This window comes from Mustela erminea, chromosome 9 (assembly GCF_009829155.1).
Source record: "Mustela erminea isolate mMusErm1 chromosome 9, mMusErm1.Pri, whole genome shotgun sequence".
Lineage (NCBI taxonomy): Eukaryota > Metazoa > Chordata > Mammalia > Carnivora > Mustelidae > Mustela > Mustela erminea.
The window spans coordinates 69,586,106-69,598,558 of record NC_045622.1 but is presented as its reverse complement, the minus strand read 5'-3'; the positions used below and the strand labels follow the sequence as shown (position 1 = coordinate 69,598,558).

The 12,453-nt window shown below is 47.9% G+C and overlaps 1 protein-coding gene across 6 annotated transcripts in view; it reads right to left on the bottom strand.

Annotated features, from left to right (window-relative positions):
* The window catches only part of INSC (INSC spindle orientation adaptor protein), a 120,687-nt gene that overhangs the window by 25,128 nt on the left and 83,106 nt on the right, over nt 1–12,453 (bottom strand). The gene's annotated exons all lie outside the window — the stretch shown is intronic.

Here is a 12,453-nt window from a genome sequence, read left to right as displayed (position 1 = left end):
ACCCGGCCATAGTCACAGCTTCTCCGAGACTCGGTATCCTCATCCACCAACAGGGTGTTGGGGCTTAAGGTGATGAAGTAGGTAATGCAAATCCAGACAGGACGCTTGACAAGTGTTGGCTCTCTCCTCCCTTCCTTGGGTTAGCTCTAGGCTGAGCTCAACCTCCTTCCCTCCCTATCCCGTCCTCCACCATCCTTGCCCTCTAGAAAGACGGCTGCTCCCCTAGAGGCTTGCTCCCTCTGCCTAACCAGAGAGGAATGAACCTGGGTGTGGTGGGATAGGAATGCCAGATAAAGGCTTCAGCTTCCCAGTTCTGCCTCCATCAGACTTACTTACTCATGGCACAATAATAGCTTCTACTTATCAAGGGCTCATCCCTCCAAGTGCAGTATGCATACAATTTCCTCCTTGTCAGAAGCCTCGGAGGCCAGTGTGATTAGTCTCCCCACTTTACAGATGAAGAAACCGAGACACAGAAAGGTTCACTGACTTGCTGCAGATCACAAACCTTAAAACAAGTTGGTTTGGAATTTGAACCTGAATTGTCTAGCTTCAAAGCCCACGGTTTCTATCAGGACATCATACTGCCTCCTGAGAAGTCACAGCTGAGCTCAGACCCCCGCCTCATCAAGCATCAGTAGATGAGTCTTTCTGGAGAAAGGCAGGGGACGGGTGGTGGGTAGTAACGTATCAGAGTTAGCTCAGCAGGGTGCCTGCTGCCCCTGAGATGCCCCAGGACACCAGCCTGCTTGAAGACCGTGTCATCAAGAACCCAGAAGTCCTCCCCCTGTTAGGAGTCGGGGGGGGGGGGCAGGGATGATGCCGGGAAGAACCAGGGAGAGGTGAAGTGAGGGGACCCCCACGCCAATGCTCTCCGTGCCTGCTGCAGGCCCGGGGCTCCTGTCCCTACACCTTCACTTCCTGCCACTCAGCTCAAGCAGCTCTCCAGAGGTCAGTGTTTCTCTTGACTAATTACCACCATTGACTTCTGGGCCTCCCTTAAATGGCTCTTGGGAGCTGTAAGGCCCATTAGCTGTAAAAGCCTTTGGCAATCTCAGACTCAGAAAGAGAAGAACGTGGGAACAGGAGCTGGGGGAGCTGTCCACAATAAAACTCACCTGGAAGTGCCTAATAAAAAAGAACAAATAGCAGCCAGGCGGCCGCTGGCAGGACTGGACTCATGCCAGACATCTGACTAGGGGGCCTTCAGAGGGGTCCTCACTGGGGCCCAGGTAAGCAAAGGGGGCTGCTCTGGGCCTCGAAACAGGAAGCAGCCCTACTGGCAGCTTGCCAACATAAGAAACCTCTTAGACCTGCCTGGGCCTTATCCCTTTCCCCCTTCCAGCATTATCCACTGCGACAGCTAAGGGTCTCAGTTATCTGATCTCCTAGTCTGATCTTGGAGGCAAATGGAATTGCATTCCCAAACCCATCTGAGAGTGCTGGTCAGGCCCAAACCAGACCTAAACCTAGTCCCCAGTACCTGCTTGGAGATGGGCCACTCTAAACACACTAGAGAGGCCAGGGGCCAATGGTCTCCAAGGGCTTGGGCCATCAACGGCTGGACGGCAGGCCTGCTTCCCAACCCAAAATGCTCCTCAGCCAACCCGCCAAGTGTGATTTCCCTGAAACAGAGGTAAGCCAGGGCAGGGTAGCCCCTGCAGTGAAGCAGGAGGCTCATCCACAAATAACCATTTTACAGTGTGGTTTCCCATGAGGGTACCCTCTGGGGAGGCCCCTGGAAGCACCCTGACTTAATGCCCACATCCCAGCTTGGGGTGGGGGGCCTCAGAGCTCTGCTAGCAACACCACATTCATCACACTGTTTCTCCAAGAGGTGTCTGAGGACCAGCTGCACCAAATTCACTCAGGATTTCTCTAAAGCACATTTCTGGGCCCCACCCAGACCTACTCAGACTCTGGGGAGGCCTGGAATTTTCCTTTTAACAAGGTTTCCAGATGACTTTATGCCCCAGCAATTGGGAGCAGCACCACTGTGATGTGATTCTGTCTCCCCTGTCTGAGTCCTCTGTCGCCCTGGACACTCTGCATGCCTGGGGACGACAGCTCATTCAGGCCTCACATGTAGTAGCAGGCTTTGGGCACAGGAGGAGTAAATGCAAGCGAGTGACAGTTAGCCGAAGACTTGAACACACACTTTAGATGAGTAAAGGGAGAGGAACAGCATCACAGACAGAGGAGATATTGGGAGCAAAGGCCACCACAGGAAAGAGAAGCTCCAGAAAGAAAGAGCAGCTCCTGGAGTCCACAGATTCCTGACCTCAAGAGAGTGACTCTGACTGAGCCTGATTCCTCTTCTGCCCTTAGATTTCCCAGAGAAGAATGTCTGTGGTGTCCTGTCCTTGCAACTGCCCGCTGTCCTGCTTCCCTTATGTTTCAGATCTCTTCTGGTACCTTGTTAATTACAAAATATACCATCCCTTCCAAAGAGAATACATGTGTGTGTGTTGCAAATGTATGACATACAAAAAAATATCAAAACGAACACCTCTCTGTGTGTATGTATATGCCTAATATCCAGAAATTCTACTATTAGGAATAAAATAACATCAGAAAGCCCCCAGTATGGAGTTCTTGATCTCATACCTCTGTTGTTCCCTGGTGGATGGGCCACTACCCTGAATTTTGTGCTTATTATTCCCTGTTTTCTTTAGAGATTGATTGCATGTATATTGCTTTACAAAATTTTGAACTTGACATAAATGGTATCATACTGTATATAGCATTTTGCTTTATCCCCCAATCAGCATTATGTTTGGGAAACTCCTACCTGTTGGTGCCTGTGGCTAAAGTCCATTTATTTTCACTGCTGGGTGGTATTTCATTGTATAAACTGATTGTGATTCATTTATGTATTATCCTATTGATAGTCATTTGAGTCATTTCTCAGTTTTTGCTATAATATATAATAATATTCTGTATATGCTGTATAATATACAGTAAATATTCTTCTAAGTGTCTTCTGGTGCACAGATGCCAGATTCTCTAGGGGTCTCCATCGAGGAGTGGAATTACTAACTCACAGGGTCTGCGCATCTTTAATTTTATTAGTGTTGTCAAGTTGTTCTGCAGAACAGCTGTAGCAATCTATATTCCCATCAGTAATGTATAAACTCACTGAACTCCACATTCTTGCCAACATTTGGTACTGTCAGATTCTAAATCTTTGCCAGTTTGGTGGATATGCAGAATTTGTATTTTAATATGCATGTCTTCACTTTCTACATAGAAGCTCAGAGCCTTTTCATGCTTCCATTTTACTTTGATTAGGTTTGGCTTTTGATTTTGGTTTTTGCCATTTGGACTTTTTCTATGAATTGCCTGTTCATGTGTTTTGCCCATTTTTCTATTTGGGAGATTGTCACATTGGGCCAATTTCCTGGGCCTTTGGCTCTGACGATAATGATGTGCCACTCTGCCTGCTGTCAGCAAGATGCCACTAGCCCAAGTTGATCTCTGTGTGCATCACACTCTCAGCAACTCCAACCCAGCCAGCTCATCACAGTAAGAGGCCTGGTGGGACTATATCACTGGGCTCTAGGCTTCCCAGTGCCTGAACCCCTTCCTGTAGCATCAGAACATGCACAGGCTCTGGAGTCACACCTACCTGGGACTGCATCCTGCTTCTGCATCTTACTAGCCGCACAATCTTTGTACTTACTTTGAGGCTTTATCTCTAAGTGGGGGTAAAAATACCCACCTCAGAGGATATTGGAAGTTAACAAAGATAATGCAGGTAAAATATCTGCCACATGGTGGTTCCATCATCCCATCTCTTCCACACTTGATGATTGTAGACATCTCTAGATCTGGGGCCCTGAGTCCTACTCACCTTTCTGTAGGCCCCCCCAAGACTGAGACCCCACTGGGAACCTCAGCCCTCTGGGTTGGGGCCCACAGGTTTTCCTACTTGTTTGAGCACCAACTCATGCAGCCCAGAACTAGAACTTTTAAAAGAGGAGTGACTCCTATTTCAATTCCTGACCAGCACCAATAAGATGAATAACTACAATCCCTCAGAGGAGAATAAAGAGAAAAGTAGGATAGTCTCTGCATCTCTTCATAGCTCATCAAACATTAGTTGTGCACCTACCTTATGACAGGCCCTGAACTAGGCACTGGTACAAAGATGAATCAGGACGAAACAAGAGATGGAGAAACAAAGAGAGATGCACAGAGAAATAAAAGACAAAAGAGAGAGAAAAAAATCAGATGCTTAAAAAGGATTTGGGGACTTGTCTGGCAGCCTCCCAGTCCCTCTTTGACTTGGCCTCTCCACCTTGGTGCTCTCTCCTGCCTGGGACTCTATGATACCGCATTTGGGGGGCTCATCTCTTCCCTAGCTAACTACCACTATCGTTTGCTCCTTTAGTCTGCCCTCCTTTGCATGCACCTAAGGTAGCTTACCTCAGGTTCCCCCATTAGCCCCCTTTGTACCATCTCAGTCAAGAGTGCCCAAGCCAGTTGGCCTCAGTGACTCACTCTGATGATTCCCAAACCCAGCTCTCCAGCCCTGACCTTCTTCCCTGAGATCCACATCTACATTTCCAACCTGCCACTCAATCACTTTATGTTTAGCTCCCAAATTAATTTGCCTGGATATTCCATAGGCACCTCAAACCCAGTTCGCCTAAAGCTTGAGTGGTCATCTTCCCAGTCCCTGCCCCAACTCCCTTCTTAGATTCAGGTGAGATGTCACCTCCTCTGTGAACACATGCCTGCCTCCCACAGAGTGTCTCTGTCCTTCCAGCTGCCATACCACTCTGGTCTGATCACAACTAGCACACTTATTGTGTCGGGCTGTCCGCATAAGTTTATATGTCCACCCTGCACTAGAGGAGAGCTGCTCTGGGCAGCTCCTGTACTGAATCATCTCTGGTCCTCAGCACGCCGCTGAAGCCTGACCCATGGCAGTTAACACAGCAGGCTGAGTGGTGGGGAGATGGAGCACTGCGGAGGCAAAGAGTTCATCAAGGCCATGAAACACATTAGTGCCAGGGCTGAAATTCCCATCCTGGTCTCCTCACCCTTTGCCCTGGGCCCCTCTGGACAGCCTTTGGGAAAGGCAATGAAGGGAGAAGCGAGTGAAAGGGTCAGGTCAATGGGGGCTGCTTAACTTATTTCCTACGCTGGCCCCAGGAGTGGCCCAGCGTGAGGCCAGCTTCCTCAAACACTGGTCCCATTTCTGGAAAGTCTCCATCCTCACACCACCACTTCCCATCCCTGGACATAAACTTAATGATGCCAGGAGAACAATCTAATCAAAGCACTTTCACATCTCTAAAGAAATTGCTGCTGGAAGCACTTATATGTAATTAGCTTTTACATGGAATGGGATGGGCCTGGGCCCAAGGCCAAGCTTTCCTCATGGGAGTGCATGCAAATGGTGATGATGGTATGGCCTGGTCATCACCTGAGCAGCAGGGCTGATGCACCTGGAGTCTGGACACAGAGGGAGCTGGTGGAACCCAAAATGCACAGTAAACATTACATCAGATTTATGAGCAAACTTCTCCTCCTACTAATTATTAGAAAAGCATCACTGGTGGCATTAATGCAGATATCTAAAGGATACTGGCTAGTACGTAAAGACCCACCATATATAAGGTGCTGGGTTGCTATCTTCCAGTTCCATTCTGCATGTTAGGGAAAGGCAGAAGGTTGCTGGGTTGTAACAGTTAAAGAGAATCACACGAATGTGGTGGCAACTCAGCCACAGGGGAGGAAGAACACCTAAAGACCCCCGGATTTCCTCTTTCATCTGTCTGTCCACTCAGACACTTGAAGTCTGCAGGGGGCGGGGGAAGACAAGTGGGGACCACAAAGCTGTGGGAATTCTGCTCATGGGACCAGACAAAACAGATCTGCTTGTCCAGGATATAGCCAGAGGGAAAAGTCAATCATAGAGAGGGAATCAAATGTCATGCCCAAGGAAACAAAGACAAGCGTGGGCCAAGGGACAGGGAGAAGCATTGGGTGGAATAAATGAATCCATCCATCAGAAGCAAGATCTGAATGCGGGGCATAAACCAGATCGGGGCAAGTTCCAACACAGAATCTGTGCACAATGTAAGGGGTTAAAGGCTCACTTTATAAAATGGGATATTTGTTTTAAGGAGTACTTGTAGAGCCAACAGCTCTGTAGAAAGCTACAGAAAGTAAAACAGGCCTCTGGGAGGGTCATATTATCCTCTTCCAAGCTAACATGTCCCAGTCACCACTCAACTTCCTTTGCTACCAAATTCAAACAAGAATTTTTTTTATTAAAAGCTCAGTGTCAAAAAAAAAAAAAAGCTCAGTGTCAAAATGGATAAAACAAACATTAATATGTAATAGAGAAGGGGACAATGAATGAAAAGGATTATAACCACTTTGCTAAGGAAGTCATTGAGGTACAGAGAGATGAGTTATTGCAGTAGAAGAAAACCAGAGATAGAATCACTTTATTTTACTGACAAATAAAAAATAATTTCCCTGTCAGACAGATGATTTTCCTTAAAGTAGATTGTCAAACAGATGCTCTGAAGGCATTTGGGGGTAGAAGGAGAGGAGTTTGGGAGAGGATATCAAAAGACCAGCAAGAACAAGTTCACTTCCCTTTGAGTTAGGGTTAGCAGGACTGTGCTGATGTAAAAACACCAAGTTTTCAGCAAAGCACTCCTGGGCACAGCTTGGGTGGGAATTGTACCAAAACTGCTTCTAGACCAGAGGTTCTTAGCCTGGGTTTTCAGATGATTAGAATCATCTGGGAAAGTTTTTAAATTACTAATGCCTGGGATTCACCACCAGAAAATCTGATTTAATTGATCTGGGATAGAGTCTTGGTATCAATATTTTTAAAGACTCCTCAACTAATTCCAACGGGGATCTTAGGTTGAGCATCCCTGTCCCAGATGTACCTGTGGTATCGTAGAAGCTGCCCAATCTTAGGAGAGAGAAAAGTGTGGCTTCACAATTCACCTGTGCTACTTGCTGACTTGGTGAAATGAGCAGGTTACTTACCTTCTCTGAACCTGTTATCTAATCCTTAAAGTGGTAATGATATCACAGTTAATAATGAAATAGTAAATAAAATTTTGAAGGAATTTCCCCAAACCAGGAAAAAGACAAATATCCATTATCACCACTCTTATTACACATTTTACAGTGGCCCTAGCCAATGAAATAAGATAAGAAAAAGAAATACAGAGATAAAATCACCAGAAAAGAAGAACTTTCATAATTTAAAGATCCCATGACTGTGTACACAATCTGAACACAATCCAAATCTGTATAAAATCCAAAGAGTCTATATACCATTATATTCAAAATTGTATTTTCTATGTATCAGCAACAACTAGAAAGTAAGTCTTTTAAGATAGGACTTAATAAGTATAAAACACACCCAGAAATAAGTCTTAAAGAGATATGCAAGATGTTGACACTCATGCAAGATGTTGAAAACTCAAAACATATCTAAGAGAAATTAAGGCAGTCTCTATAAAGAGATTATACTACATTTATTGATTAGAAAAACCTATATTATCTAAGATGTCATTAATCCCAAAATTAATTTATAAATTTAAAGAAATCCCAATCAAAATCCTTGCAGGTATTTCTGTGGGAATTAACAAGTGGATTCTAAAATGTACAGAGAAAGGCAAATAACTTAGAATTACCAAGATAATCTTAAAGAAGAAGTTAGAGGATTTATACTACTAAATGCTAAAATTTGTTATAGACTACAGGGACTCAGACAGTGTCATCTTGGCACAAGGATGAACGAAAGACTAATGGAACAGGAAAAAGAAAAAAAAACTCCAGAAACAGACTCACTTTACTAACAACAAAAGCACCTCTTTAATTAAATGGTGAAAGATAGTCTTTTTGGCAAATGGTGCTAGAACAACTGGATATCACTTGGAAAACACTGAACTTCAAACACCACTAAAAAAATTAATTTGAAATAGATCAGAGACCTAAATGTAGAGTGTAGCACAATAAAGCTTCTAGAAGAAAATATAGGATACCTTCATGATTAGGGGGTAAACAAACACTTTTTTTTAAGGGTTTTTATACTTTTTAAAAATGAACATATAATGTATTTTTTGTTTCAGGGATATAGGTCTGTGGTTCATCAGTCTTACACAATACACAGCACTCACCGTAGCATGTACCCTCCCCAATGTCCATCACACAGCCACCCCATCCCTCCAACCCCTCCACTCCAGCAACCCTCAGTTTGTTTCCAGAGATTAAGAGTCTCTTATGATTTAAATAAGCACTTCTTCAATGGACACAAAAAGCACCAACTATGAAAGAATAGATCAATAAACTAGACTTTATCTAAGTTAAGCCTTTCTATTCATCAGAAGACACCATTAAGAGAATGGAAGAGCAGACCACGCGCTGAGAATGTATATTCTCAAGATATATACCTGACAAAAGTTTCATACGTAGAATATGTTTTTCCAAGTTTATAATTCAGTAACAAAAAGACAAAGTCCTTTTTTTTTTTTTTTTTAAACGGACCAAAGTATCAGACATTTCACAGAAAATATCCTAAGGGTCAATAAGGATGTGGGAAAATGCTCAAAATCATTGCTCATCAGGAGAATGACAATGAAACCCACCCTGCGAGGCCACTCCGCACCTTGAGCAGATGACACTGGGGGCACTGCCTATCCAGCTATGGCTAAGTGGCAAAGTGCTTCCTACCTCTGAAGCAGCCCAGAGGAGAATGAAACTCCCCTGCACATTGTTCCTTCTCCGTGGGCATGTCCAACCATCTTCCCTGCCTCTTCCTCTTTCTCATTTCCTCTCCCTCTCCCTGTCTGTCTCTGCTGCTGGGGACCACAGGCCAGTCACCTGCTGGCCGGGGCGGGACAGTAGTTCTGGCTCTGGACAGTGGTTCTGGCTCTGTGCTGTGAGAGCCGGCTTACTCTCCTGCTCTCACAGCACAGAGCCAGAACTTACTCTCCCCGAGTGGGTCCTCCCTAGTCAGGTTTGCCCCACACCGACACCTTCTACCACCCCCTCAGCCTCCTTAGCTTCTCCCTTTCCTGCCCCAGCAACTGCCTTTCCCTGGCTCACCTCCAGACTTCAGAAGCCAAAGGGGAAGGCAGCGTGGGAGGTACAGGCTCCTCTACACCTTGTCCAGGGCCCCCAGGAGCCCCTGCGTCCCCATGGCTCAGCTTCCTGCCTCCCCAGCACCGGCACTGTGTTTACATCGGACTTATTTATTTTCTGCTCTCACCAGATTGCTTGGGGGACAGGCGGGAAATGCACTTCTCTGAGTCTGCGCCTCCTCAGCCTACTACCCACCTGCACAGAAGCGCAGGCCTCCATCTGTGAACTCCCAGGGGGGACAGGCGCCCAGGCAACTCCTCAAGGAACGAGGGACGTCGCCCCCTCACCACACACCCAACCCTGGAGAAGAGGCCCGAGAATTCCCAGCCCGGCCTGCTCACTGCTTCGGACATTTGTTCATCACATTTGTCTTCCAAAATTACTTCATATGTCACACGGTCCCCAGGGAACACACGCCTCCCTCTGCCAAATGAGAAAACGGAGTTTCGTGGGGACTAGAAAACTTGCTTGTGGGTCTTCAGCAAACCTGCGGCAAAGGACAGTCTGGCCTGGGTTCTCCCCATGAACCCCTAAGCTGGGGACAAGGTTTGTTTGGGGACCCGAGAATGTGGGCTCGGGGCCAGAGGAGTGAAAGCAAGGGGAGGGCAAGCTGGAACAAATTACTAGGGATGGATGGTATAAAAGGGGGCTCAGGGAAGATCCCACAGGCAGATTTTGGGGCATTCTGTGCTTACTGAAGGGATGTTTCATTATCTGCACTCCCCACGCCCACCCCACCCCTGGGCCTGAAAGAGTTCACAGAGGCCAGGCTGCAGCCCAGTGAGCTCCCATGACCTGCTTTCTGGCCTCAGGCCTGCTGCTCACAGTAGGAGTGGGGGTGTGTGTGCACATCGCCTCCCTTCTCTGGGCCTCTACCCTCTCCTCTGCAATGGGGAAGAATGCACTAGAACTCTTCCAACAATATTTATCCAGCCATGCGGCAAGCATTGCTCACCTGGGTGTGCAAGCCACTTCCCTGATGGGCTACACGGTAGACGATATGGTGTCTATTGGTAGGAAGCCGAGGCAGAGCTCCGAGGCCAGGCAGCGTGGGAGACGCTCCAGGAGCAGCCGTGAGTATAGTGTGAGCGCCAGGAGGGAAGAGAGCAGTTGGGAAGGCTGACCAGAGAAGGACACCAGAGCCCTTTCAGCAAGGGCGTGTGAGACGCCTTCCCAGGCCTCCCCAGCCTAGGCAGGTGCACCAAAGCAAGGAAGGCCTGAAGACGTTCAGTGGAGGACTCTGGCAGGAAAGGGGGAAAAAACCTCACATGTATGGCACATGCACTCATTTCATCCTCACAGCCTGCAAGGTAGGGACTGTCACTCCTCTTTACAAGAATATGAAGGGACCAGGACTTAGACAACTACCAGGTCAACACTTCTTACGTGCTGAAACCGGACATGGAACCCAGACTTGCTCCCCAAAGGGGGAATGTGCCAGAAGCAGCCTGCTCACAGGCACCTCTGTTTCAGGCCAAGCAGTCTGGGGTCCAGTGAGAACTGGGGGCCTCAGGAAGGTTTCTGGGAGTCGGACACATGTTAGGTTACAAATTGTATCCACATCCTTCTTCTGGAGGAAGCTGGATTGGTAGGAAGAAGCTCCTGTTGCCTTGAATTTTCAAATCTCCCTCCTTTCTTCCCACACACGTGACATACACAGGACACACTCTTCTGGATGGTTGGTTCGGACCCTGAGCCCACTGGCCCGGACAGCTCCCGAGGACAGCCTCAGGTGCTGAGACAGGCCTGCCGCTGCCGCTCTTATCCACCAGGGGGCGCTGCCGCACAACGCACAGGAACCTACGGCAGCCCCGACTGAGCTCCGCTGCTGCACTCGTTCCTGCTGCCAGGGGGCTCCCTGCCTTGTCCAAACTCAGGCTGTGCCTTGTGCATGGGCTGCAGCCCCCCAAGCCAGCAGGGCCTTCCTTCAGTCTGAACAATACTGGCCTGTCATCTCAGCGCGAACTCTTGGCGGGGGTGGGGGAGGTGGATTGGGGGAGGGAGGGCTTGCAGGGAGGTGGGACAGTGCCTAATTTTGTTCTTGCCTCTTCACATCCTGGCCTCCTTCAAGCCCCCTTACCCCCTACTCTCAAGGCAGAGGGAGAAGCTTGGGAGACTTGGAACTCAGGAAAGGAAATGAACCACACTCCCTCTAGGCAGCCCCCTTGCAGTCCCCACCCCTGTCCACCTGCCAGTCAGCACAGACAGCTGACCTCGAACCCTGGGGTTCTTTGCACTGTTCCAGCCCATTTCCAAGGCAGGAGAAGGCCTGCACCTGGGGGCTGGAGGGGAGGGGGAAGCTCATAAGCCTCGGAGGGTTGAGCCCTGGGATGGAGAGGTATCTGGGATCTCCATCCAGAGACATTATCTCTCTCTCCCTCTCCCTCTAACAGCTACTCCTGGCTAAAGAAGGGGCTGCAAGTTAAATTAAGCAGATTTCCTGCCCCACTCTCCCCACCAAACCTCACTGACAAACTAGAACTGACTATATCAAGATAGAATAGCTTCCTTGCCCTGGGGTCTGCACACCACACCCTTTTTAGCTAGCGAAGTATGCAAAGAAGACTGTAGCAAATAGAATCTACAGCTGGGGGCAAAAAAAATGGGGTCCCCAACCCAGGCTCTGCCTCCCTCACTGTGTCGGATGCCTTCCAGCCTCAACTCTGCCCTCTGTAAAATGGGTGGGACCATCTCTCTCTGCCTTCCTTACAATGTGATTGTGAGAATCAAATGAGAAAAAGAAAGTAAAAACCGGATTTTTTTGTGTGTGAATATTATCTATTTATGATCATCTGCAACTCTGCAGGGAAGAAGCAGGGAGAGAAAGTCCTGTGAAATGGCAGCTGGAGTGGCAGATCGTGCCCTAGTGGCCCCCTTGCACCCTGCCCCCTCCTGCCAAGTGTCTCTGGGATTTAAATAGCTGGATTCAGCCGCCCCCCCGCCTCCAGCCTAGCCCTTCAGATGTCAGGGCATCTCAATCCCAAGAAGTGGGCCCAGGAGACAGGGAAGAGGGGGCAGAACTGTGTGGAGAGAGGCAGCAGGTTTCCCAACCCTTGCCACTGACAATTTTCTTCTTGGACTTGAAATTGAACCCTCATTCCCTGCCCCCTGCTCATCTTTAATTTCCTTCCATCTTTAATTTCTCCATCGATTTTCATTAAACTCTCCCTTTGGCTCCAGCACAGGGTGAACTCCTTATTTGAAAAAATAAAACAAGAGGGAGGGGGTGGGAATAAAAGGAAGCTCTTTTGAAAGCAAGATGGTGTCTGGTCGCAAGGCTGGAAGAGGTACTTTCTAGAACTGTCTCTGAGGTTGTCTGAGGCT